This window comes from Myripristis murdjan, chromosome 13 (genome assembly GCF_902150065.1).
Source record: "Myripristis murdjan chromosome 13, fMyrMur1.1, whole genome shotgun sequence".
Classification (NCBI taxonomy): Eukaryota; Metazoa; Chordata; class Actinopteri; order Holocentriformes; family Holocentridae; genus Myripristis; species Myripristis murdjan.
Window position 1 is genome coordinate 24502561 of NC_043992.1, and position 21688 is coordinate 24524248.

The window sequence follows — 21688 nt, forward strand, 5'->3', positions numbered from 1 at the left end:
ATACTGACTTACTGCCTAACACATGCACGCATGCACACACATACATACACACACATAATCTTCTCTCCCTTTCTTTTTTCCTCTCAGTCTCTCTCCATTTCTCTCTAGCTCTCTATCACACAGACACACACACTCCTGCACACACACCATGTCTTCATCGGTGGGTTCACTTTGTGTTCAGGCGGCGTGAGGCCCAACGGCCTTATCATGGGAGAGTTAGCAGGCGTTTTGTTAGAGCTGTCTGAAGACAAACAAGCAGAGTGACAAAGCAGTGACACTTGTGCTTGCAGGGAATTACCTCAGAACGGAAACACAGACACTCATGTTTACAGATAGAGAGACAGGCTGATAAAGACACACACACACACACACACACACACACACACACACACACACACACACACACACACACACACAGACGTACAGACAGAAAGACAGACAGACAGAAATGTACATGCTCAGAGAGACACCTTGGTAAACAAACAAACAAACAAACACACATACACACGCGCACACACACACACACACACACACACAAAGACTGCAGTGTCATCCTCAATGAGCCAGTATTATTATTAGCAGGCTGTAGCAGCTGCACAAAAGCTGACACTGAGTTTCAGTCAAGACAGCGGTCTGCTATGAGCAGGAAACAAGGCAGTCAGTCAGAGCACCAACGCAAAATTCCACTCTGTCTATAAGTTTTCCCTGTCGATTGATCCTTTCATTTGCTCCTTTTCCTCAGATGATTTATTCACTGTCCCGTGTAACGTGAAATTATGTTCAGGGCTGAGGGTTGGAAACATACTACATGAAAAATAAAGTAAATTCCAGCGGTTTTTATATGTTAAAAATAAAAAAAAAAAGCAACAAACAACTTGTTCTACAATTGTGGCCATGGATCTGTTCTTAGTCAACGTGAAAACAGTGCCTTATCTATACAGTCAAAGCCCTCCCCTGTTGCTCATTCTCCAAACAGCTCACTCTCTCTCACTCTGACTGTTAAAGCAACAGGAGTTGAGGACCTTTTCAGGCCTCGTTGGCGCAGTAGGCAGCGCGTCAGTCTCATAATCTGAAGGTCGTGAGTTCGAGCCTCACACGGGGCAAGTGTTTTAAACGTATCAATCAGCTGAAAACAATACACAAGCAAGGGAAGACCTGCCACAAAACGACGTTCCATTCAAGAGAAAGTCACCTACTAGTTAAGCACTGAAGTTGAAAGAGGGATCGTTTGAAACAATAACCAACAACCTCAAGTAACAAACCAGAAAATAATCAATGACAATGTGTTCAAACATATATCACCAGCGTTGAAGGTAGGCTGTTGCCGACTGGTAAGGGGATCGCGCAAAGGGAATTGAAGAGTTGATCCTCGATTGTTTTTTTCCTGGGCAGATATTAAGACGATAACGATAATACTATCAGAACTGAAATCTTTCAAAAAATCTCTGCAATCTGTGCTCTACTCAGCATTTAGAGACAGCAAGGATGCCAATCAGTTGCTTATTGATCCTTTTTTCCCATAGGAAACAAGGGTGCTGCAGGCCTCGTTGGCGCAGTAGGCAGCGCGTCAGTCTCATAATCTGAAGGTCGTGAGTTCGAGCCTCACACGGGGCAAGTGTTTTAAACGTATCAATCAGCTGAAAACAATACACAAGCAAGGGAAGACCTGCCACAAAGCGACGCTCCGTTCAAGAGTAAGAGTCACCTACTAGTTAAGCACTGAAGTTGAAAGAGGGATCGTTTGAAACAATAACCAACAACCTCAAGTAACAAACCAGAAAATAATCAGTGACAATGTGTTCAAACATATATCACCAGCGTTGAAGGTAGGCTGTTGCCGACTGGTAAGGGGATCGCGCAAAGGGAATTGAAGAGTTGATCCTCGATTGTTTTTTTCCTGGGCAGATATTAAGACGATAACGATAATACTATCAGAACTGAAATGTTCCAAAAAAAATCTCTGCAATACGTGCTCTACTCAGCATTTACAGACAGCAAGGATGCCAATCAGTTGCTTATTGATCCTTTTTTCCCATAGGAAACAAGGGTGCTGCAGGCCTCGTTGGCGCAGTAGGCAGCGCGTCAGTCTCATAATCTGAAGGTCGTGAGTTCGAGCCTCACACGGGGCAAGTGTTTTAAACGTATCAATCAGCTGAAAACAATACACAAGCAAGGGAAGACCTGCCACAAAGCGACGCTCCGTTCAAGAGTAAGAGTCACCTACTAGTTAAGCACTGAAGTTGAAAGAGGGATCGTTTGAAACAATAACCAACAACCTCAAGTAACAAACCAGAAAATAATCAATGACAATGTGTTCAAACATATATCACCAGCGTTGAAGGCAGGCTGTTGCCGACTGGTAAGGGGATCGCGCAAAGGGAATTGAAGAGTTGATCCTCGATTGTTTTTTTCCTGGGCAGATATTAAGACGATAACGATAATACTATCAGAACTGAAATCTTTCAAAAAATCTCTGCAATCTGTGCTCTACTCAGCATTTACAGACAGCAAGGATGCCAATCAGTTGCTTATTGATCCTTTTTTCCCATAGGAAACAAGGGTGCTGCAGGCCTCGTTGGCGCAGTAGGCAGCGCGTCAGTCTCATAATCTGAAGGTCGTGAGTTCGAGCCTCACACGGGGCAAGTGTTTTAAACGTATCAATCAGCTGAAAACAATACACAAGCAAGGGAAGACCTGCCACAAAACGACGCTCCGTTCAAGAGTAAGAGTCACCTACTAGTTAAGCACTGAAGTTGAAAGAGGGATCGTTTGAAACAATAACCAACAACCTCAAGTAACAAACCAGAAAATAATCAATGACAATGTGTTCAAACATATATCACCAGCGTTGAAGGTAGGCTGTTGCCGACTGGTAAGGGGATCGCGCAAAGGGAATTGAAGAGTTGATCCTCGATTGTTTTTTTCCTGGGCAGATATTAAGACGATAACGATAATACTATCAGAACTGAAATGTTCCAAAAAAAATCTCTGCAATACGTGCTCTACTCAGCATTTACAGACAGCAAGGATGCCAATCAGTTGCTTATTGATCCTTTTTTCCCATAGGAAACAAGGGTGCTGCAGGCCTCGTTGGCGCAGTAGGCAGCGCGTCAGTCTCATAATCTGAAGGTCGTGAGTTCGAGCCTCACACGGGGCAAGTGTTTTAAACGTATCAATCAGCTGAAAACAATACACAAGCAAGGGAAGACCTGCCACAAAACGACGCTCCGTTCAAGAGTAAGAGTCACCTACTAGTTAAGCACTGAAGTTGAAAGAGGAATCGTTTGAAACAATAACCAACAACCTCAAGTAACAAACCAGAAAATAATCAATGACAATGTGTTCAAACATATATCACCAGCGTTGAAGGCAGGCTGTTGCCGACTGGTAAGGGGATCGCGCAAAGGGAATTGAAGAGTTGATCCTCGATTGTTTTTTTCCTGGGCAGATATTAAGACGATAACGATAATACTATCAGAACTGAAATCTTTCAAAAAATCTCTGCAATCTGTGCTCTACTCAGCATTTAGAGACAGCAAGGATGCCAATCAGTTGCTTATTGATCCTTTTTTCCCATAGGAAACAAGGGCGCTGCAGGCCTCGTTGGCGCAGTAGGCAGCGCGTCAGTCTCATAATCTGAAGGTCGTGAGTTCGAGCCTCACACGGGGCAAGTGTTTTAAACGTATCAATCAGCTGAAAACAATACACAAGCAAGGGAAGACCTGCCACAAAGCGACGCTCCGTTCAAGAGTAAGAGTCACCTACTAGTTAAGCACTGAAGTTGAAAGAGGGATCGTTTGAAACAATAACCAACAACCTCAAGTAACAAACCAGAAAATAATCAATGACAATGTGTTCAAACATATATCACCAGCGTTGAAGGCAGGCTGTTGCCGACTGGTAAGGGGATCGCGCAAAGGGAATTGAAGAGTTGATCCTCGATTGTTTTTTTCCTGGGCAGATATTAAGACGATAACGATAATACTATCAGAACTGAAATCTTTCAAAAAATCTCTGCAATCTGTGCTCTACTCAGAATTTACAGACAGCAAGGATGCCAATCAGTTGCTTATTGATCCTTTTTTCCCATAGGAAACAAGGGTGCTGCAGGCCTCGTTGGCGCAGTAGGCAGCGCGTCAGTCTCATAATCTGAAGGTCGTGAGTTCGAGCCTCACACGGGGCAAGTGTTTTAAACGTATCAATCAGCTGAAAACAATACACAAGCAAGGGAAGACCTGCCACAAAACGACGCTCCGTTCAAGAGTAAGAGTCACCTACTAGTTAAGCACTGAAGTTGAAAGAGGGATCGTTTGAAACAATAACCAACAACCTCAAGTAACAAACCAGAAAATAATCAATGACAATGTGTTCAAACATATATCACCAGCGTTGAAGGTAGGCTGTTGCCGACTGGTAAGGGGATTGCGCAAAGGGAATTGAAGAGTTGATCCTCGATTGTTTTTTTCCTGGGCAGATATTAAGACGATAACGATAATACTATCAGAACTGAAATGTTCCAAAAAAAATCTCTGCAATACGTGCTCTACTCAGCATTTACAGACAGCAAGGATGCCAATCAGTTGCTTATTGATCATTTTTTACAATAGGAAACAAGGGTGCTGCAAGCCTCGTTGGCGCAGTAGGCAGCGCGTCAGTCTCATAATCTGAAGGTCGTGAGTTCGAGCCTCACACGGGGCAAGTGTTTTAAACGTATCAATCAGCTGAAAACAATACACAAGCAAGGGAAGACCTGCCACAAAACGACGCTCCGTTCAAGAGTAAGAGTCACCTACTAGTTAAGCACTGAAGTTGAAAGAGGGATCGTTTGAAACAATAACCAACAACCTCAAGTAACAAACCAGAAAATAATCAGTGACAATGTGTTCAAACATATATCACCAGCGTTGAAGGTAGGCTGTTGCCGACTGGTAAGGGGATCGCGCAAAGGGAATTGAAGAGTTGATCCTCGATTGTTTTTTTCCTGGGCAGATATTAAGACGATAACGATAATACTATCAGAACTGAAATGTTCCAAAAAAAATCTCTGCAATACGTGCTCTACTCAGCATTTACAGACAGCAAGGATGCCAATCAGTTGCTTATTGATCCTTTTTTCCCATAGGAAACAAGGGTGCTGCAGGCCTCGTTGGCGCAGTAGGCAGCGCGTCAGTCTCATAATCTGAAGGTCGTGAGTTCGAGCCTCACACGGGGCAAGTGTTTTAAACGTATCAATCAGCTGAAAACAATACACAAGCAAGGGAAGACCTGCCACAAAGCGACGCTCCGTTCAAGAGTAAGAGTCACCTACTAGTTAAGCACTGAAGTTGAAAGAGGAATCGTTTGAAACAATAACCAACAACCTCAAGTAACAAACCAGAAAATAATCAATGACAATGTGTTCAAACATATATCACCAGCGTTGAAGGCAGGCTGTTGCCGACTGGTAAGGGGATCGCGCAAAGGGAATTGAAGAGTTGATCCTCGATTGTTTTTTTCCTGGGCAGATATTAAGACGATAACGATAATACTATCAGAACTGAAATCTTTCAAAAAATCTCTGCAATCTGTGCTCTACTCAGCATTTAGAGACAGCAAGGATGCCAATCAGTTGCTTATTGATCCTTTTTTCCCATAGGAAACAAGGGCGCTGCAGGCCTCGTTGGCGCAGTAGGCAGCGCGTCAGTCTCATAATCTGAAGGTCGTGAGTTCGAGCCTCACACGGGGCAAGTGTTTTAAACGTATCAATCAGCTGAAAACAATACACAAGCAAGGGAAGACCTGCCACAAAGCGACGCTCCGTTCAAGAGTAAGAGTCACCTACTAGTTAAGCACTGAAGTTGAAAGAGGGATCGTTTGAAACAATAACCAACAACCTCAAGTAACAAACCAGAAAATAATCAATGACAATGTGTTCAAACATATATCACCAGCGTTGAAGGCAGGCTGTTGCCGACTGGTAAGGGGATCGCGCAAAGGGAATTGAAGAGTTGATCCTCGATTGTTTTTTTCCTGGGCAGATATTAAGACGATAACGATAATACTATCAGAACTGAAATCTTTCAAAAAATCTCTGCAATCTGTGCTCTACTCAGCATTTAGAGACAGCAAGGATGCCAATCAGTTGCTTATTGATCCTTTTTTCCCATAGGAAACAAGGGTGCTGCAGGCCTCGTTGGCGCAGTAGGCAGCGCGTCAGTCTCATAATCTGAAGGTCGTGAGTTCGAGCCTCACACGGGGCAAGTGTTTTAAACGTATCAATCAGCTGAAAACAATACACAAGCAAGGGAAGACCTGCCACAAAGCGACGCTCCGTTCAAGAGTAAGAGTCACCTACTAGTTAAGCACTGAAGTTGAAAGAGGGATCGTTTGAAACAATAACCAACAACCTCAAGTAACAAACCAGAAAATAATCAATGACAATGTGTTCAAACATATATCACCAGCGTTGAAGGTAGGCTGTTGCCGACTGGTAAGGGGATCGCGCAAAGGGAATTGAAGAGTTGATCCTCGATTGTTTTTTTTCCTGGGCAGATATTAAGACGATAACGATAATACTATCAGAACTGAAATCTTTCAAAAAATCTCTGCAATCTGTGCTCTACTCAGCATTTAGAGACAGCAAGGATGCCAATCAGTTGCTTATTGATCCTTTTTTCCCATAGGAAACAAGGGTGCTGCAGGCCTCGTTGGCGCAGTAGGCAGCGCGTCAGTCTCATAATCTGAAGGTCGTGAGTTCGAGCCTCACACGGGGCAAGTGTTTTAAACGTATCAATCAGCTGAAAACAATACACAAGCAAGGGAAGACCTGCCACAAAACGACGCTCCGTTCAAGAGTAAGAGTCACCTACTAGTTAAGCACTGAAGTTGAAAGAGGGATCGTTTGAAACAATAACCAACAACCTCAAGTAACAAACCAAAAAATAATCAGTGACAATGTGTTCAAACATATATCACCAGCGTTGAAGGTAGGCTGTTGCCGACTGGTAAGGGGATCGCGCAAAGGGAATTGAAGAGTTGATCCTCGATTGTTTTTTTCCTGGGCAGATATTAAGACGATAACGATAATACTATCAGAACTGAAATGTTCCAAAAAAAATCTCTGCAATACGTGCTCTACTCAGCATTTACAGACAGCAAGGATGCCAATCAGTTGCTTATTGATCCTTTTTTCCCATAGGAAACAAGGGTGCTGCAGGCCTCGTTGGCGCAGTAGGCAGCGCGTCAGTCTCATAATCTGAAGGTCGTGAGTTCGAGCCTCACACGGGGCAAGTGTTTTAAACGTATCAATCAGCTGAAAACAATACACAAGCAAGGGAAGACCTGCCACAAAGCGACGCTCCGTTCAAGAGTAAGAGTCACCTACTAGTTAAGCACTGAAGTTGAAAGAGGAATCGTTTGAAACAATAACCAACAACCTCAAGTAACAAACCAGAAAATAATCAATGACAATGTGTTCAAACATATATCACCAGCGTTGAAGGCAGGCTGTTGCCGACTGGTAAGGGGATCGCGCAAAGGGAATTGAAGAGTTGATCCTCGATTGTTTTTTTCCTGGGCAGATATTAAGACGATAACGATAATACTATCAGAACTGAAATCTTTCAAAAAATCTCTGCAATCTGTGCTCTACTCAGCATTTAGAGACAGCAAGGATGCCAATCAGTTGCTTATTGATCCTTTTTTCCCATAGGAAACAAGGGCGCTGCAGGCCTCGTTGGCGCAGTAGGCAGCGCGTCAGTCTCATAATCTGAAGGTCGTGAGTTCGAGCCTCACACGGGGCAAGTGTTTTAAACGTATCAATCAGCTGAAAACAATACACAAGCAAGGGAAGACCTGCCACAAAGCGACGCTCCGTTCAAGAGTAAGAGTCACCTACTAGTTAAGCACTGAAGTTGAAAGAGGGATCGTTTGAAACAATAACCAACAACCTCAAGTAACAAACCAGAAAATAATCAATGACAATGTGTTCAAACATATATCACCAGCGTTGAAGGCAGGCTGTTGCCGACTGGTAAGGGGATCGCGCAAAGGGAATTGAAGAGTTGATCCTCGATTGTTTTTTTCCTGGGCAGATATTAAGACGATAACGATAATACTATCAGAACTGAAATCTTTCAAAAAATCTCTGCAATCTGTGCTCTACTCAGCATTTAGAGACAGCAAGGATGCCAATCAGTTGCTTATTGATCCTTTTTTCCCATAGGAAACAAGGGTGCTGCAGGCCTCGTTGGCGCAGTAGGCAGCGCGTCAGTCTCATAATCTGAAGGTCGTGAGTTCGAGCCTCACACGGGGCAAGTGTTTTAAACGTATCAATCAGCTGAAAACAATACACAAGCAAGGGAAGACCTGCCACAAAGCGACGCTCCGTTCAAGAGTAAGAGTCACCTACTAGTTAAGCACTGAAGTTGAAAGAGGGATCGTTTGAAACAATAACCAACAACCTCAAGTAACAAACCAGAAAATAATCAATGACAATGTGTTCAAACATATATCACCAGCGTTGAAGGTAGGCTGTTGCCGACTGGTAAGGGGATCGCGCAAAGGGAATTGAAGAGTTGATCCTCGATTGTTTTTTTCCTGGGCAGATATTAAGACGATAACGATAATACTATCAGAACTGAAATCTTTCAAAAAATCTCTGCAATCTGTGCTCTACTCAGCATTTAGAGACAGCAAGGATGCCAATCAGTTGCTTATTGATCCTTTTTTCCCATAGGAAACAAGGGTGCTGCAGGCCTCGTTGGCGCAGTAGGCAGCGCGTCAGTCTCATAATCTGAAGGTCGTGAGTTCGAGCCTCACACGGGGCAAGTGTTTTAAACGTATCAATCAGCTGAAAACAATACACAAGCAAGGGAAGACCTGCCACAAAACGACGCTCCGTTCAAGAGTAAGAGTCACCTACTAGTTAAGCACTGAAGTTGAAAGAGGGATCGTTTGAAACAATAACCAACAACCTCAAGTAACAAACCAAAAAATAATCAGTGACAATGTGTTCAAACATATATCACCAGCGTTGAAGGTAGGCTGTTGCCGACTGGTAAGGGGATCGCGCAAAGGGAATTGAAGAGTTGATCCTCGATTGTTTTTTTCCTGGGCAGATATTAAGACGATAACGATAATACTATCAGAACTGAAATGTTCCAAAAAAAATCTCTGCAATACGTGCTCTACTCAGCATTTACAGACAGCAAGGATGCCAATCAGTTGCTTATTGATCCTTTTTTCCCATAGGAAACAAGGGTGCTGCAGGCCTCGTTGGCGCAGTAGGCAGCGCGTCAGTCTCATAATCTGAAGGTCGTGAGTTCGAGCCTCACACGGGGCAAGTGTTTTAAACGTATCAATCAGCTGAAAACAATACACAAGCAAGGGAAGACCTGCCACAAAGCGACGCTCCGTTCAAGAGTAAGAGTCACCTACTAGTTAAGCACTGAAGTTGAAAGAGGAATCGTTTGAAACAATAACCAACAACCTCAAGTAACAAACCAGAAAATAATCAATGACAATGTGTTCAAACATATATCACCAGCGTTGAAGGCAGGCTGTTGCCGACTGGTAAGGGGATCGCGCAAAGGGAATTGAAGAGTTGATCCTCGATTGTTTTTTTCCTGGGCAGATATTAAGACGATAACGATAATACTATCAGAACTGAAATCTTTCAAAAAATCTCTGCAATCTGTGCTCTACTCAGCATTTACAGACAGCAAGGATGCCAATCAGTTGCTTATTGATCCTTTTTTCCCATAGGAAACAAGGGCGCTGCAGGCCTCGTTGGCGCAGTAGGCAGCGCGTCAGTCTCATAATCTGAAGGTCGTGAGTTCGAGCCTCACACGGGGCAAGTGTTTTAAACGTATCAATCAGCTGAAAACAATACACAAGCAAGGGAAGACCTGCCACAAAGCGACGCTCCGTTCAAGAGTAAGAGTCACCTACTAGTTAAGCACTGAAGTTGAAAGAGGGATCGTTTGAAACAATAACCAACAACCTCAAGTAACAAACCAGAAAATAATCAATGACAATGTGTTCAAACATATATCACCAGCGTTGAAGGCAGGCTGTTGCCGACTGGTAAGGGGATCGCGCAAAGGGAATTGAAGAGTTGATCCTCGATTGTTTTTTTCCTGGGCAGATATTAAGACGATAACGATAATACTATCAGAACTGAAATCTTTCAAAAAATCTCTGCAATCTGTGCTCTACTCAGCATTTAGAGACAGCAAGGATGCCAATCAGTTGCTTATTGATCCTTTTTTCCCATAGGAAACAAGGGTGCTGCAGGCCTCGTTGGCGCAGTAGGCAGCGCGTCAGTCTCATAATCTGAAGGTCGTGAGTTCGAGCCTCACACGGGGCAAGTGTTTTAAACGTATCAATCAGCTGAAAACAATACACAAGCAAGGGAAGACCTGCCACAAAGCGACGCTCCGTTCAAGAGTAAGAGTCACCTACTAGTTAAGCACTGAAGTTGAAAGAGGGATCGTTTGAAACAATAACCAACAACCTCAAGTAACAAACCAGAAAATAATCAATGACAATGTGTTCAAACATATATCACCAGCGTTGAAGGTAGGCTGTTGCCGACTGGTAAGGGGATCGCGCAAAGGGAATTGAAGAGTTGATCCTCGATTGTTTTTTTCCTGGGCAGATATTAAGACGATAACGATAATGCTATCAGAACTGAAATCTTTCAAAAAATCTCTGCAATCTGTGCTCTACTCAGCATTTAGAGACAGCAAGGATGCCAATCAGTTGCTTATTGATCCTTTTTTCCCATAGGAAACAAGGGTGCTGCAGGCCTCGTTGGCGCAGTAGGCAGTGCGTCAGTCTCATAATCTGAAGGTCGTGAGTTCGAGCCTCACACGGGGCAAGTGTTTTAAACGTATCAATCAGCTGAAAACAATACACAAGCAAGGGAAGACCTGCCACAAAGCGACGCTCCGTTCAAGAGTAAGAGTCACCTACTAGTTAAGCACTGAAGTTGAAAGAGGGATCGTTTGAAACAATAACCAACAACCTCAAGTAACAAACCAGAAAATAATCAATGACAATGTGTTCAAACATATATCACCAGCGTTGAAGGCAGGCTGTTGCCGACTGGTAAGGGGATCGCGCAAAGGGAATTGAAGAGTTGATCCTCGATTGTTTTTTTCCTGGGCAGATATTAAGACGATAACGATAATACTATCAGAACTGAAATCTTTCAAAAAATCTCTGCAATCTGTGCTCTACTCAGCATTTAGAGACAGCAAGGATGCCAATCAGTTGCTTATTGATCCTTTTTTCCCATAGGAAACAAGGGTGCTGCAGGCCTCGTTGGCGCAGTAGGCAGCGCGTCAGTCTCATAATCTGAAGGTCGTGAGTTCGAGCCTCACACGGGGCAAGTGTTTTAAACGTATCAATCAGCTGAAAACAATACACAAGCAAGGGAAGACCTGCCACAAAGCGACGCTCCGTTCAAGAGTAAGAGTCACCTACTAGTTAAGCACTGAAGTTGAAAGAGGGATCGTTTGAAACAATAACCAACAACCTCAAGTAACAAACCAGAAAATAATCAATGACAATGTGTTCAAACATATATCACCAGCGTTGAAGGCAGGCTGTTGCCGACTGGTAAGGGGATCGCGCAAAGGGAATTGAAGAGTTGATCCTCGATTGTTTTTTTCCTGGGCAGATATTAAGACGATAACGATAATACTATCAGAACTGAAATCTTTCAAAAAATCTCTGCAATCTGTGCTCTACTCAGCATTTAGAGACAGCAAGGATGCCAATCAGTTGCTTATTGATCCTTTTTTCCCATAGGAAACAAGGGTGCTGCAGGCCTCGTTGGCGCAGTAGGCAGCGCGTCAGTCTCATAATCTGAAGGTCGTGAGTTCGAGCCTCACACGGGGCAAGTGTTTTAAACGTATCAATCAGCTGAAAACAATACACAAGCAAGGGAAGACCTGCCACAAAGCGACGCTCCGTTCAAGAGTAAGAGTCACCTACTAGTTAAGCACTGAAGTTGAAAGAGGGATCGTTTGAAACAATAACCAACAACCTCAAGTAACAAACCAGAAAATAATCAGTGACAATGTGTTCAAACATATATCACCAGCGTTGAAGGTAGGCTGTTGCCGACTGGTAAGGGGATCGCGCAAAGGGAATTGAAGAGTTGATCCTCGATTGTTTTTTTCCTGGGCAGATATTAAGACGATAACGATAATACTATCAGAACTGAAATGTTCCAAAAAAAATCTCTGCAATACGTGCTCTACTCAGCATTTACAGACAGCAAGGATGCCAATCAGTTGCTTATTGATCCTTTTTTCCCATAGGAAACAAGGGTGCTGCAGGCCTCGTTGGCGCAGTAGGCAGCGCGTCAGTCTCATAATCTGAAGGTCGTGAGTTCGAGCCTCACACGGGGCAAGTGTTTTAAACGTATCAATCAGCTGAAAACAATACACAAGCAAGGGAAGACCTGCCACAAAACGACGCTCCGTTCAAGAGTAAGAGTCACCTACTAGTTAAGCACTGAAGTTGAAAGAGGGATCGTTTGAAACAATAACCAACAACCTCAAGTAACAAACCAGAAAATAATCAATGACAATGTGTTCAAACATATATCACCAGCGTTGAAGGCAGGCTGTTGCCGACTGGTAAGGGGATCGCGCAAAGGGAATTGAAGAGTTGATCCTCGATTGTTTTTTTCCTGGGCAGATATTAAGACGATAACGATAATACTATCAGAACTGAAATCTTTCAAAAAATCTCTGCAATCTGTGCTCTACTCAGCATTTACAGACAGCAAGGATGCCAATCAGTTGCTTATTGATCCTTTTTTCCCATAGGAAACAAGGGTGCTGCAGGCCTCGTTGGCGCAGTAGGCAGCGCGTCAGTCTCATAATCTGAAGGTCGTGAGTTCGAGCCTCACACGGGGCAAGTGTTTTAAACGTATCAATCAGCTGAAAACAATACACAAGCAAGGGAAGACCTGCCACAAAACGACGCTCCGTTCAAGAGTAAGAGTCACCTACTAGTTAAGCACTGAAGTTGAAAGAGGGATCGTTTGAAACAATAACCAACAACCTCAAGTAACAAACCAGAAAATAATCAATGACAATGTGTTCAAACATATATCACCAGCGTTGAAGGTAGGCTGTTGCCGACTGGTAAGGGGATCGCGCAAAGGGAATTGAAGAGTTGATCCTCGATTGTTTTTTTCCTGGGCAGATATTAAGACGATAACGATAATACTATCAGAACTGAAATGTTCCAAAAAAATCTCTGCAATACGTGCTCTACTCAGCATTTACAGACAGCAAGGATGCCAATCAGTTGCTTATTGATCCTTTTTTCCCATAGGAAACAAGGGTGCTGCAGGCCTCGTTGGCGCAGTAGGCAGCGCGTCAGTCTCATAATCTGAAGGTCGTGAGTTCGAGCCTCACACGGGGCAAGTGTTTTAAACGTATCAATCAGCTGAAAACAATACACAAGCAAGGGAAGACCTGCCACAAAGCGACGCTCCGTTCAAGAGTAAGAGTCACCTACTAGTTAAGCACTGAAGTTGAAAGAGGAATCGTTTGAAACAATAACCAACAACCTCAAGTAACAAACCAGAAAATAATCAATGACAATGTGTTCAAACATATATCACCAGCGTTGAAGGCAGGCTGTTGCCGACTGGTAAGGGGATCGCGCAAAGGGAATTGAAGAGTTGATCCTCGATTGTTTTTTTCCTGGGCAGATATTAAGACGATAACGATAATACTATCAGAACTGAAATCTTTCAAAAAATCTCTGCAATCTGTGCTCTACTCAGCATTTAGAGACAGCAAGGATGCCAATCAGTTGCTTATTGATCCTTTTTTCCCATAGGAAACAAGGGCGCTGCAGGCCTCGTTGGCGCAGTAGGCAGCGCGTCAGTCTCATAATCTGAAGGTCGTGAGTTCGAGCCTCACACGGGGCAAGTGTTTTAAACGTATCAATCAGCTGAAAACAATACACAAGCAAGGGAAGACCTGCCACAAAGCGACGCTCCGTTCAAGAGTAAGAGTCACCTACTAGTTAAGCACTGAAGTTGAAAGAGGGATCGTTTGAAACAATAACCAACAACCTCAAGTAACAAACCAGAAAATAATCAATGACAATGTGTTCAAACATATATCACCAGCGTTGAAGGCAGGCTGTTGCCGACTGGTAAGGGGATCGCGCAAAGGGAATTGAAGAGTTGATCCTCGATTGTTTTTTTCCTGGGCAGATATTAAGACGATAACGATAATACTATCAGAACTGAAATCTTTCAAAAAATCTCTGCAATCTGTGCTCTACTCAGAATTTACAGACAGCAAGGATGCCAATCAGTTGCTTATTGATCCTTTTTTCCCATAGGAAACAAGGGTGCTGCAGGCCTCGTTGGCGCAGTAGGCAGCGCGTCAGTCTCATAATCTGAAGGTCGTGAGTTCGAGCCTCACACGGGGCAAGTGTTTTAAACGTATCAATCAGCTGAAAACAATACACAAGCAAGGGAAGACCTGCCACAAAACGACGCTCCGTTCAAGAGTAAGAGTCACCTACTAGTTAAGCACTGAAGTTGAAAGAGGGATCGTTTGAAACAATAACCAACAACCTCAAGTAACAAACCAGAAAATAATCAATGACAATGTGTTCAAACATATATCACCAGCGTTGAAGGTAGGCTGTTGCCGACTGGTAAGGGGATTGCGCAAAGGGAATTGAAGAGTTGATCCTCGATTGTTTTTTTCCTGGGCAGATATTAAGACGATAACGATAATACTATCAGAACTGAAATGTTCCAAAAAAAATCTCTGCAATACGTGCTCTACTCAGCATTTACAGACAGCAAGGATGCCAATCAGTTGCTTATTGATCATTTTTTACAATAGGAAACAAGGGTGCTGCAAGCCTCGTTGGCGCAGTAGGCAGCGCGTCAGTCTCATAATCTGAAGGTCGTGAGTTCGAGCCTCACACGGGGCAAGTGTTTTAAACGTATCAATCAGCTGAAAACAATACACAAGCAAGGGAAGACCTGCCACAAAACGACGCTCCGTTCAAGAGTAAGAGTCACCTACTAGTTAAGCACTGAAGTTGAAAGAGGGATCGTTTGAAACAATAACCAACAACCTCAAGTAACAAACCAGAAAATAATCAGTGACAATGTGTTCAAACATATATCACCAGCGTTGAAGGTAGGCTGTTGCCGACTGGTAAGGGGATCGCGCAAAGGGAATTGAAGAGTTGATCCTCGATTGTTTTTTTCCTGGGCAGATATTAAGACGATAACGATAATACTATCAGAACTGAAATGTTCCAAAAAAAATCTCTGCAATACGTGCTCTACTCAGCATTTACAGACAGCAAGGATGCCAATCAGTTGCTTATTGATCCTTTTTTCCCATAGGAAACAAGGGTGCTGCAGGCCTCGTTGGCGCAGTAGGCAGCGCGTCAGTCTCATAATCTGAAGGTCGTGAGTTCGAGCCTCACACGGGGCAAGTGTTTTAAACGTATCAATCAGCTGAAAACAATACACAAGCAAGGGAAGACCTGCCACAAAGCGACGCTCCGTTCAAGAGTAAGAGTCACCTACTAGTTAAGCACTGAAGTTGAAAGAGGAATCGTTTGAAACAATAACCAACAACCTCAAGTAACAAACCAGAAAATAATCAATGACAATGTGTTCAAACATATATCACCAGCGTTGAAGGCAGGCTGTTGCCGACTGGTAAGGGGATCGCGCAAAGGGAATTGAAGAGTTGATCCTCGATTGTTTTTTTCCTGGGCAGATATTAAGACGATAACGATAATACTATCAGAACTGAAATCTTTCAAAAAATCTCTGCAATCTGTGCTCTACTCAGCATTTAGAGACAGCAAGGATGCCAATCAGTTGCTTATTGATCCTTTTTTCCCATAGGAAACAAGGGCGCTGCAGGCCTCGTTGGCGCAGTAGGCAGCGCGTCAGTCTCATAATCTGAAGGTCGTGAGTTCGAGCCTCACACGGGGCAAGTGTTTTAAACGTATCAATCAGCTGAAAACAATACACAAGCAAGGGAAGACCTGCCACAAAGCGACGCTCCGTTCAAGAGTAAGAGTCACCTACTAGTTAAGCACTGAAGTTGAAAGAGGGATCGTTTGAAACAATAACCAACAACCTCAAGTAACAACCAGAAAATAATCAATGACAATGTGTTCAAACATATATCACCAGCGTTGAAGGCAGGCTGTTGCCGACTGGTAAGGGGATCGCGCAAAGGGAATTGAAGAGTTGATCCTCGATTGTTTTTTTCCTGGGCAGATATTAAGACGATAACGATAATACTATCAGAACTGAAATCTTTCAAAAAATCTCTGCAATCTGTGCTCTACTCAGCATTTAGAGACAGCAAGGATGCCAATCAGTTGCTTATTGATCCTTTTTTCCCATAGGAAACAAGGGTGCTGCAGGCCTCGTTGGCGCAGTAGGCAGCGCGTCAGTCTCATAATCTGAAGGTCGTGAGTTCGAGCCTCACACGGGGCAAGTGTTTTAAACGTATCAATCAGCTGAAAACAATACACAAGCAAGGGAAGACCTGCCACAAAGCGACGCTCCGTTCAAGAGTAAGAGTCACCTACTAGTTAAGCACTGAAGTTGAAAGAGGGATCGTTTGAAACAATAACCAACAACCTCAAGTAACAAACCAGAAAATAATCAATGACAATGTGTTCAAACATATATCACCAGCGTTGAAGGTAGGCTGTTGCCGACTGGTAAGGGGATCGCGCAAAGGGAATTGAAGAGTTGATCCTCGATTGTTTTTTTCCTGGGCAGATATTAAGACGATAACGATAATACTATCAGAACTGAAATCTTTCAAAAAATCTCTGCAATCTGTGCTCTACTCAGCATTTAGAGACAGCAAGGATGCCAATCAGTTGCTTATTGATCCTTTTTTCCCATAGGAAACAAGGGTGCTGCAGGCCTCGTTGGCGCAGTAGGCAGCGCGTCAGTCTCATAATCTGAAGGTCGTGAGTTCGAGCCTCACACGGGGCAAGTGTTTTAAACGTATCAATCAGCTGAAAACAATACACAAGCAAGGGAAGACCTGCCACAAAACGACGCTCCGTTCAAGAGTAAGAGTCACCTACTAGTTAAGCACTGAAGTTGAAAGAGGGATCGTTTGAAACAATAACCAACAACCTCAAGTAACAAACCAAAAAATAATCAGTGACAATGTGTTCAAACATATATCACCAGCGTTGAAGGTAGGCTGTTGCCGACTGGTAAGGGGATCGCGCAAAGGGAATTGAAGAGTTGATCCTCGATTGTTTTTTTCCTGGGCAGATATTAAGACGATAACGATAATACTATCAGAACTGAAATGTTCCAAAAAAAATCTCTGCAATACGTGCTCTACTCAGCATTTACAGACAGCAAGGATGCCAATCAGTTGCTTATTGATCCTTTTTTCCCATAGGAAACAAGGGTGCTGCAGGCCTCGTTGGCGCAGTAGGCAGCGCGTCAGTCTCATAATCTGAAGGTCGTGAGTTCGAGCCTCACACGGGGCAAGTGTTTTAAACGTATCAATCAGCTGAAAACAATACACAAGCAAGGGAAGACCTGCCACAAAGCGACGCTCCGTTCAAGAGTAAGAGTCACCTACTAGTTAAGCACTGAAGTTGAAAGAGGAATCGTTTGAAACAATAACCAACAACCTCAAGTAACAAACCAGAAAATAATCAATGACAATGTGTTCAAACATATATCACCAGCGTTGAAGGCAGGCTGTTGCCGACTGGTAAGGGGATCGCGCAAAGGGAATTGAAGAGTTGATCCTCGATTGTTTTTTTCCTGGGCAGATATTAAGACGATAACGATAATACTATCAGAACTGAAATCTTTCAAAAAATCTCTGCAATCTGTGCTCTACTCAGCATTTAGAGACAGCAAGGATGCCAATCAGTTGCTTATTGATCCTTTTTTCCCATAGGAAACAAGGGCGCTGCAGGCCTCGTTGGCGCAGTAGGCAGCGCGTCAGTCTCATAATCTGAAGGTCGTGAGTTCGAGCCTCACACGGGGCAAGTGTTTTAAACGTATCAATCAGCTGAAAACAATACACAAGCAAGGGAAGACCTGCCACAAAGCGACGCTCCGTTCAAGAGTAAGAGTCACCTACTAGTTAAGCACTGAAGTTGAAAGAGGGATCGTTTGAAACAATAACCAACAACCTCAAGTAACAAACCAGAAAATAATCAATGACAATGTGTTCAAACATATATCACCAGCGTTGAAGGCAGGCTGTTGCCGACTGGTAAGGGGATCGCGCAAAGGGAATTGAAGAGTTGATCCTCGATTGTTTTTTTCCTGGGCAGATATTAAGACGATAACGATAATACTATCAGAACTGAAATCTTTCAAAAAATCTCTGCAATCTGTGCTCTACTCAGCATTTAGAGACAGCAAGGATGCCAATCAGTTGCTTATTGATCCTTTTTTCCCATAGGAAACAAGGGTGCTGCAGGCCTCGTTGGCGCAGTAGGCAGCGCGTCAGTCTCATAATCTGAAGGTCGTGAGTTCGAGCCTCACACGGGGCAAGTGTTTTAAACGTATCAATCAGCTGAAAACAATACACAAGCAAGGGAAGACCTGCCACAAAGCGACGCTCCGTTCAAGAGTAAGAGTCACCTACTAGTTAAGCACTGAAGTTGAAAGAGGGATCGTTTGAAACAATAACCAACAACCTCAAGTAACAAACCAGAAAATAATCAATGACAATGTGTTCAAACATATATCACCAGCGTTGAAGGCAGGCTGTTGCCGACTGGTAAGGGGATCGCGCAAAGGGAATTGAAGAGTTGATCCTCGATTGTTTTTTTCCTGGGCAGATATTAAGACGATAACGATAATACTATCAGAACTGAAATCTTTCAAAAAATCTCTGCAATCTGTGCTCTACTCAGCATTTAGAGACAGCAAGGATGCCAATCAGTTGCTTATTGATCCTTTTTTCCCATAGGAAACAAGGGTGCTGCAGGCCTCGTTGGCGCAGTAGGCAGCGCGTCAGTCTCATAATCTGAAGGTCGTGAGTTCGAGCCTCACACGGGGCAAGTGTTTTAAACGTATCAATCAGCTGAAAACAATACACAAGCAAGGGAAGACCTGCCACAAAGCGACGCTCCGTTCAAGAGTAAGAGTCACCTACTAGTTAAGCACTGAAGTTGAAAGAGGGATCGTTTGAAACAATAACCAACAACCTCAAGTAACAAACCAGAAAATAATCAATGACAATGTGTTCAAACATATATCACCAGCGTTGAAGGTAGGCTGTTGCCGACTGGTAAGGGGATCGCGCAAAGGGAATTGAAGAGTTGATCCTCGATTGTTTTTTTCCTGGGCAGATATTAAGACGATAACGATAATACTATCAGAACTGAAATGTTCCAAAAAAAATCTCTGCAATACATGCTCTACTCAGCATTTACAGACAGCAAGGATGCCAATCAGTTGCTTATTGATCATTTTTTACAATAGGAAACAAGGGTGCTGCAAGCCTCGTTGGCGCAGTAGGCAGCGCGTCAGTCTCATAATCTGAAGGTCGTGAGTTCGAGCCTCACACGGGGCAAGTGTTTTAAACGTATCAATCAGCTGAAAACAATACACAAGCAAGGGAAGACCTGCCACAAAGCGACGCTCCGTTCAAGAGTAAGAGTCACCTACTAGTTAAGCACTGAAGTTGAAAGAGGGATCGTTTGAAACAATAACCAACAACCTCAAGTAACAAACCAGAAAATAATCAATGACAATGTGTTCAAACATATATCACCAGCGTTGAAGGCAGGCTGTTGCCGACTGGTAAGGGGATCGCGCAAAGGGAATTGAAGAGTTGATCCTCGATTGTTTTTTTTCCTGGGCAGATATTAAGACGATAACGATAATACTATCAGAACTGAAATCTTTCAAAAAATCTCTGCAATCTGTGCTCTACTCAGCATTTACAGACAGCAAGGATGCCAATCAGTTGCTTATTGATCCTTTTTTCCCATAGGAAACAAGGGCGCTGCAGGCCTCGTTGGCGCAGTAGGCAGCGCGTCAGTCTCATAATCTGAAGGTCGTGAGTTCGAGCCTCACACGGGGCAAGTGTTTTAAACGTATCAATCAGCTGAAAACAATACACAAGCAAGGGAAGACCTGCCACAAAGCGACGCTCCGTTCAAGAGTAAGAGTCACCTACTAGTTAAGCACTGAAGTTGAAAGAGGGATCGTTTGAAACAATAACCAACAACCTCAAGTAACAAACCAGAAAATAATCAATGACAATGTGTTCAAACATATATCACCAGCGTTGAAGGTAGGCTGTTGCCGACTGGTAAGGGGATCGCGCAAAGGGAATTGAAGAGTTGATCCTCGATTGTTTTTTTCCTGGGCAGATATTAAGACGATAACGATAATACTATCAGAACTGAAATGTTCCAAAAAAAATCTCTGCAATACATGCTCTACTCAGCATTTACAGACAGCAAGGATGCCAATCAGTTGCTTATTGATCATTTTTTACAATAGGAAACAAGGGTGCTGCAAGCCTCGTTGGCGCAGTAGGCAGCGCGTCAGTCTCATAATCTGAAGGTCGTGAGTTCGAGCCTCACACGGGGCAAGTGTTTTAAACGTATCAATCAGCTGAAAACAATACACAAGCAAGGGAAGATCTGCCACAAAATGACGCTCCATTCAAGAGAAAGTCACCTACTAGTTAAGCACTGAAGTTGAAAGAGGGATCGTTTGAAACAGTAACCAACAACTTCAAGTAACAAACCCACTGATCAGTGGTGTCAAACTGGTGTCATAGAAGGTCAAGAGGCTTCAGGTTGTCATTCCAACCTAAAACTCTGCCAGGTGATTTCACTTACTCCCTTCTCTCTTCTTGGAGGTAGGGTACTCAGTGAAATTATCTGGTGGAGTTTTCGATAAGATATATAAAATATCTGACATGAGTAAATCAATATCTATAGACCATAGTAGGTTCTGTAAGAGACAGAGTTACTAAGTGACTGCCAGCTGGTACTGGCAAAATAAATGCTGTTAGGGTGATCAAAACTAATGCTTGCAGGGTGATCAAAGCAGTTTACAATATTGGCACTTCATGGCCCAAAACACAGGCCAGCACAGGCCAGCCAAACTCTACCATAGAAGAAAAGGCCCTGGTGGTGGCAGAAGTTAACTGCCTCACTCAAGGGCACTTCATGGGTTGACTGCCTTTCCAGTTGAAGGGCAGACAGGCCCACTCACATTAGCCCATTCGTACCGTGCCCAAGCACGTTTGACCCCAAAATCCGGATTATTTGACTAGTGTGAGCGCTCCCTTCTGTGCTTCAGTATAGTACACTTCCTCCGCTCTGGCACGGTTGGAGGAGGTGTGCTTCAGTACTGTACGGGTGGTCATGCACGAGCACATGCACGGTCACGCATGCAGCGCCCAAATGTGGATATTATGTAAATCATGTGACCGCGTTTCCTCCTGCCTCCACAAAAATCGTTTTATGCATGCAGCGCGATTAACTGTGAATCGCCGCCTCACGCAATCAATAATCAACCATGTTCTCTGTGTCTCTGTGACGAACGTACCAGAGGCAACCATGCTTCAGTATGGTTGGGGTTGGGGTAATGTGAGTGCAGGCCAGCGGGGGACTGGGGAGGGTGGGCATTTGTGCTTCAGAACGACTG

General features: G+C 43.7%; 1 protein-coding gene and 38 non-coding genes across 39 annotated transcripts in view; 38 read left to right on the top strand and 1 right to left on the bottom strand.

Moving 5' to 3' along the window:
- dync2h1 (dynein cytoplasmic 2 heavy chain 1) overlaps positions 1-21688 on the bottom strand; it is a 208879-nt gene that overhangs the window by 55214 nt on the left and 131977 nt on the right. The window lies entirely within an intron of this gene.
- Positions 1031-1103, top strand: trnam-cau (transfer RNA methionine (anticodon CAU)). Its single transcript has one exon. It is a non-coding gene; the product is annotated as a tRNA-Met (tRNA).
- trnam-cau (transfer RNA methionine (anticodon CAU)) lies at positions 1542-1614 on the top strand. Its single transcript has one exon. It is a non-coding gene; the product is annotated as a tRNA-Met (tRNA).
- Positions 2057-2129, top strand: trnam-cau (transfer RNA methionine (anticodon CAU)). The gene has a single exon. It is a non-coding gene; the product is annotated as a tRNA-Met (tRNA).
- On the top strand, positions 2570-2642 carry trnam-cau (transfer RNA methionine (anticodon CAU)). The gene has a single exon. It is a non-coding gene; the product is annotated as a tRNA-Met (tRNA).
- Positions 3085-3157, top strand: trnam-cau (transfer RNA methionine (anticodon CAU)). Its single transcript has one exon. It is a non-coding gene; the product is annotated as a tRNA-Met (tRNA).
- Positions 3598-3670, top strand: trnam-cau (transfer RNA methionine (anticodon CAU)). The gene has a single exon. It is a non-coding gene; the product is annotated as a tRNA-Met (tRNA).
- trnam-cau (transfer RNA methionine (anticodon CAU)) lies at positions 4111-4183 on the top strand. Its single transcript has one exon. It is a non-coding gene; the product is annotated as a tRNA-Met (tRNA).
- Positions 4626-4698, top strand: trnam-cau (transfer RNA methionine (anticodon CAU)). Its single transcript has one exon. It is a non-coding gene; the product is annotated as a tRNA-Met (tRNA).
- trnam-cau (transfer RNA methionine (anticodon CAU)) lies at positions 5141-5213 on the top strand. The gene has a single exon. It is a non-coding gene; the product is annotated as a tRNA-Met (tRNA).
- On the top strand, positions 5654-5726 carry trnam-cau (transfer RNA methionine (anticodon CAU)). The gene has a single exon. It is a non-coding gene; the product is annotated as a tRNA-Met (tRNA).
- On the top strand, positions 6167-6239 carry trnam-cau (transfer RNA methionine (anticodon CAU)). Its single transcript has one exon. It is a non-coding gene; the product is annotated as a tRNA-Met (tRNA).
- trnam-cau (transfer RNA methionine (anticodon CAU)) lies at positions 6681-6753 on the top strand. Its single transcript has one exon. It is a non-coding gene; the product is annotated as a tRNA-Met (tRNA).
- trnam-cau (transfer RNA methionine (anticodon CAU)) lies at positions 7196-7268 on the top strand. The gene has a single exon. It is a non-coding gene; the product is annotated as a tRNA-Met (tRNA).
- trnam-cau (transfer RNA methionine (anticodon CAU)) lies at positions 7709-7781 on the top strand. Its single transcript has one exon. It is a non-coding gene; the product is annotated as a tRNA-Met (tRNA).
- trnam-cau (transfer RNA methionine (anticodon CAU)) lies at positions 8222-8294 on the top strand. The gene has a single exon. It is a non-coding gene; the product is annotated as a tRNA-Met (tRNA).
- Positions 8735-8807, top strand: trnam-cau (transfer RNA methionine (anticodon CAU)). Its single transcript has one exon. It is a non-coding gene; the product is annotated as a tRNA-Met (tRNA).
- Positions 9250-9322, top strand: trnam-cau (transfer RNA methionine (anticodon CAU)). Its single transcript has one exon. It is a non-coding gene; the product is annotated as a tRNA-Met (tRNA).
- Positions 9763-9835, top strand: trnam-cau (transfer RNA methionine (anticodon CAU)). Its single transcript has one exon. It is a non-coding gene; the product is annotated as a tRNA-Met (tRNA).
- trnam-cau (transfer RNA methionine (anticodon CAU)) lies at positions 10276-10348 on the top strand. The gene has a single exon. It is a non-coding gene; the product is annotated as a tRNA-Met (tRNA).
- trnam-cau (transfer RNA methionine (anticodon CAU)) lies at positions 11302-11374 on the top strand. The gene has a single exon. It is a non-coding gene; the product is annotated as a tRNA-Met (tRNA).
- On the top strand, positions 11815-11887 carry trnam-cau (transfer RNA methionine (anticodon CAU)). Its single transcript has one exon. It is a non-coding gene; the product is annotated as a tRNA-Met (tRNA).
- Positions 12330-12402, top strand: trnam-cau (transfer RNA methionine (anticodon CAU)). The gene has a single exon. It is a non-coding gene; the product is annotated as a tRNA-Met (tRNA).
- Positions 12843-12915, top strand: trnam-cau (transfer RNA methionine (anticodon CAU)). The gene has a single exon. It is a non-coding gene; the product is annotated as a tRNA-Met (tRNA).
- Positions 13357-13429, top strand: trnam-cau (transfer RNA methionine (anticodon CAU)). The gene has a single exon. It is a non-coding gene; the product is annotated as a tRNA-Met (tRNA).
- Positions 13870-13942, top strand: trnam-cau (transfer RNA methionine (anticodon CAU)). The gene has a single exon. It is a non-coding gene; the product is annotated as a tRNA-Met (tRNA).
- On the top strand, positions 14383-14455 carry trnam-cau (transfer RNA methionine (anticodon CAU)). The gene has a single exon. It is a non-coding gene; the product is annotated as a tRNA-Met (tRNA).
- On the top strand, positions 14898-14970 carry trnam-cau (transfer RNA methionine (anticodon CAU)). Its single transcript has one exon. It is a non-coding gene; the product is annotated as a tRNA-Met (tRNA).
- trnam-cau (transfer RNA methionine (anticodon CAU)) lies at positions 15413-15485 on the top strand. The gene has a single exon. It is a non-coding gene; the product is annotated as a tRNA-Met (tRNA).
- On the top strand, positions 15926-15998 carry trnam-cau (transfer RNA methionine (anticodon CAU)). The gene has a single exon. It is a non-coding gene; the product is annotated as a tRNA-Met (tRNA).
- Positions 16438-16510, top strand: trnam-cau (transfer RNA methionine (anticodon CAU)). Its single transcript has one exon. It is a non-coding gene; the product is annotated as a tRNA-Met (tRNA).
- Positions 16951-17023, top strand: trnam-cau (transfer RNA methionine (anticodon CAU)). The gene has a single exon. It is a non-coding gene; the product is annotated as a tRNA-Met (tRNA).
- On the top strand, positions 17466-17538 carry trnam-cau (transfer RNA methionine (anticodon CAU)). The gene has a single exon. It is a non-coding gene; the product is annotated as a tRNA-Met (tRNA).
- Positions 17979-18051, top strand: trnam-cau (transfer RNA methionine (anticodon CAU)). Its single transcript has one exon. It is a non-coding gene; the product is annotated as a tRNA-Met (tRNA).
- On the top strand, positions 18492-18564 carry trnam-cau (transfer RNA methionine (anticodon CAU)). Its single transcript has one exon. It is a non-coding gene; the product is annotated as a tRNA-Met (tRNA).
- trnam-cau (transfer RNA methionine (anticodon CAU)) lies at positions 19005-19077 on the top strand. The gene has a single exon. It is a non-coding gene; the product is annotated as a tRNA-Met (tRNA).
- On the top strand, positions 19520-19592 carry trnam-cau (transfer RNA methionine (anticodon CAU)). Its single transcript has one exon. It is a non-coding gene; the product is annotated as a tRNA-Met (tRNA).
- Positions 20034-20106, top strand: trnam-cau (transfer RNA methionine (anticodon CAU)). The gene has a single exon. It is a non-coding gene; the product is annotated as a tRNA-Met (tRNA).
- Positions 20549-20621, top strand: trnam-cau (transfer RNA methionine (anticodon CAU)). Its single transcript has one exon. It is a non-coding gene; the product is annotated as a tRNA-Met (tRNA).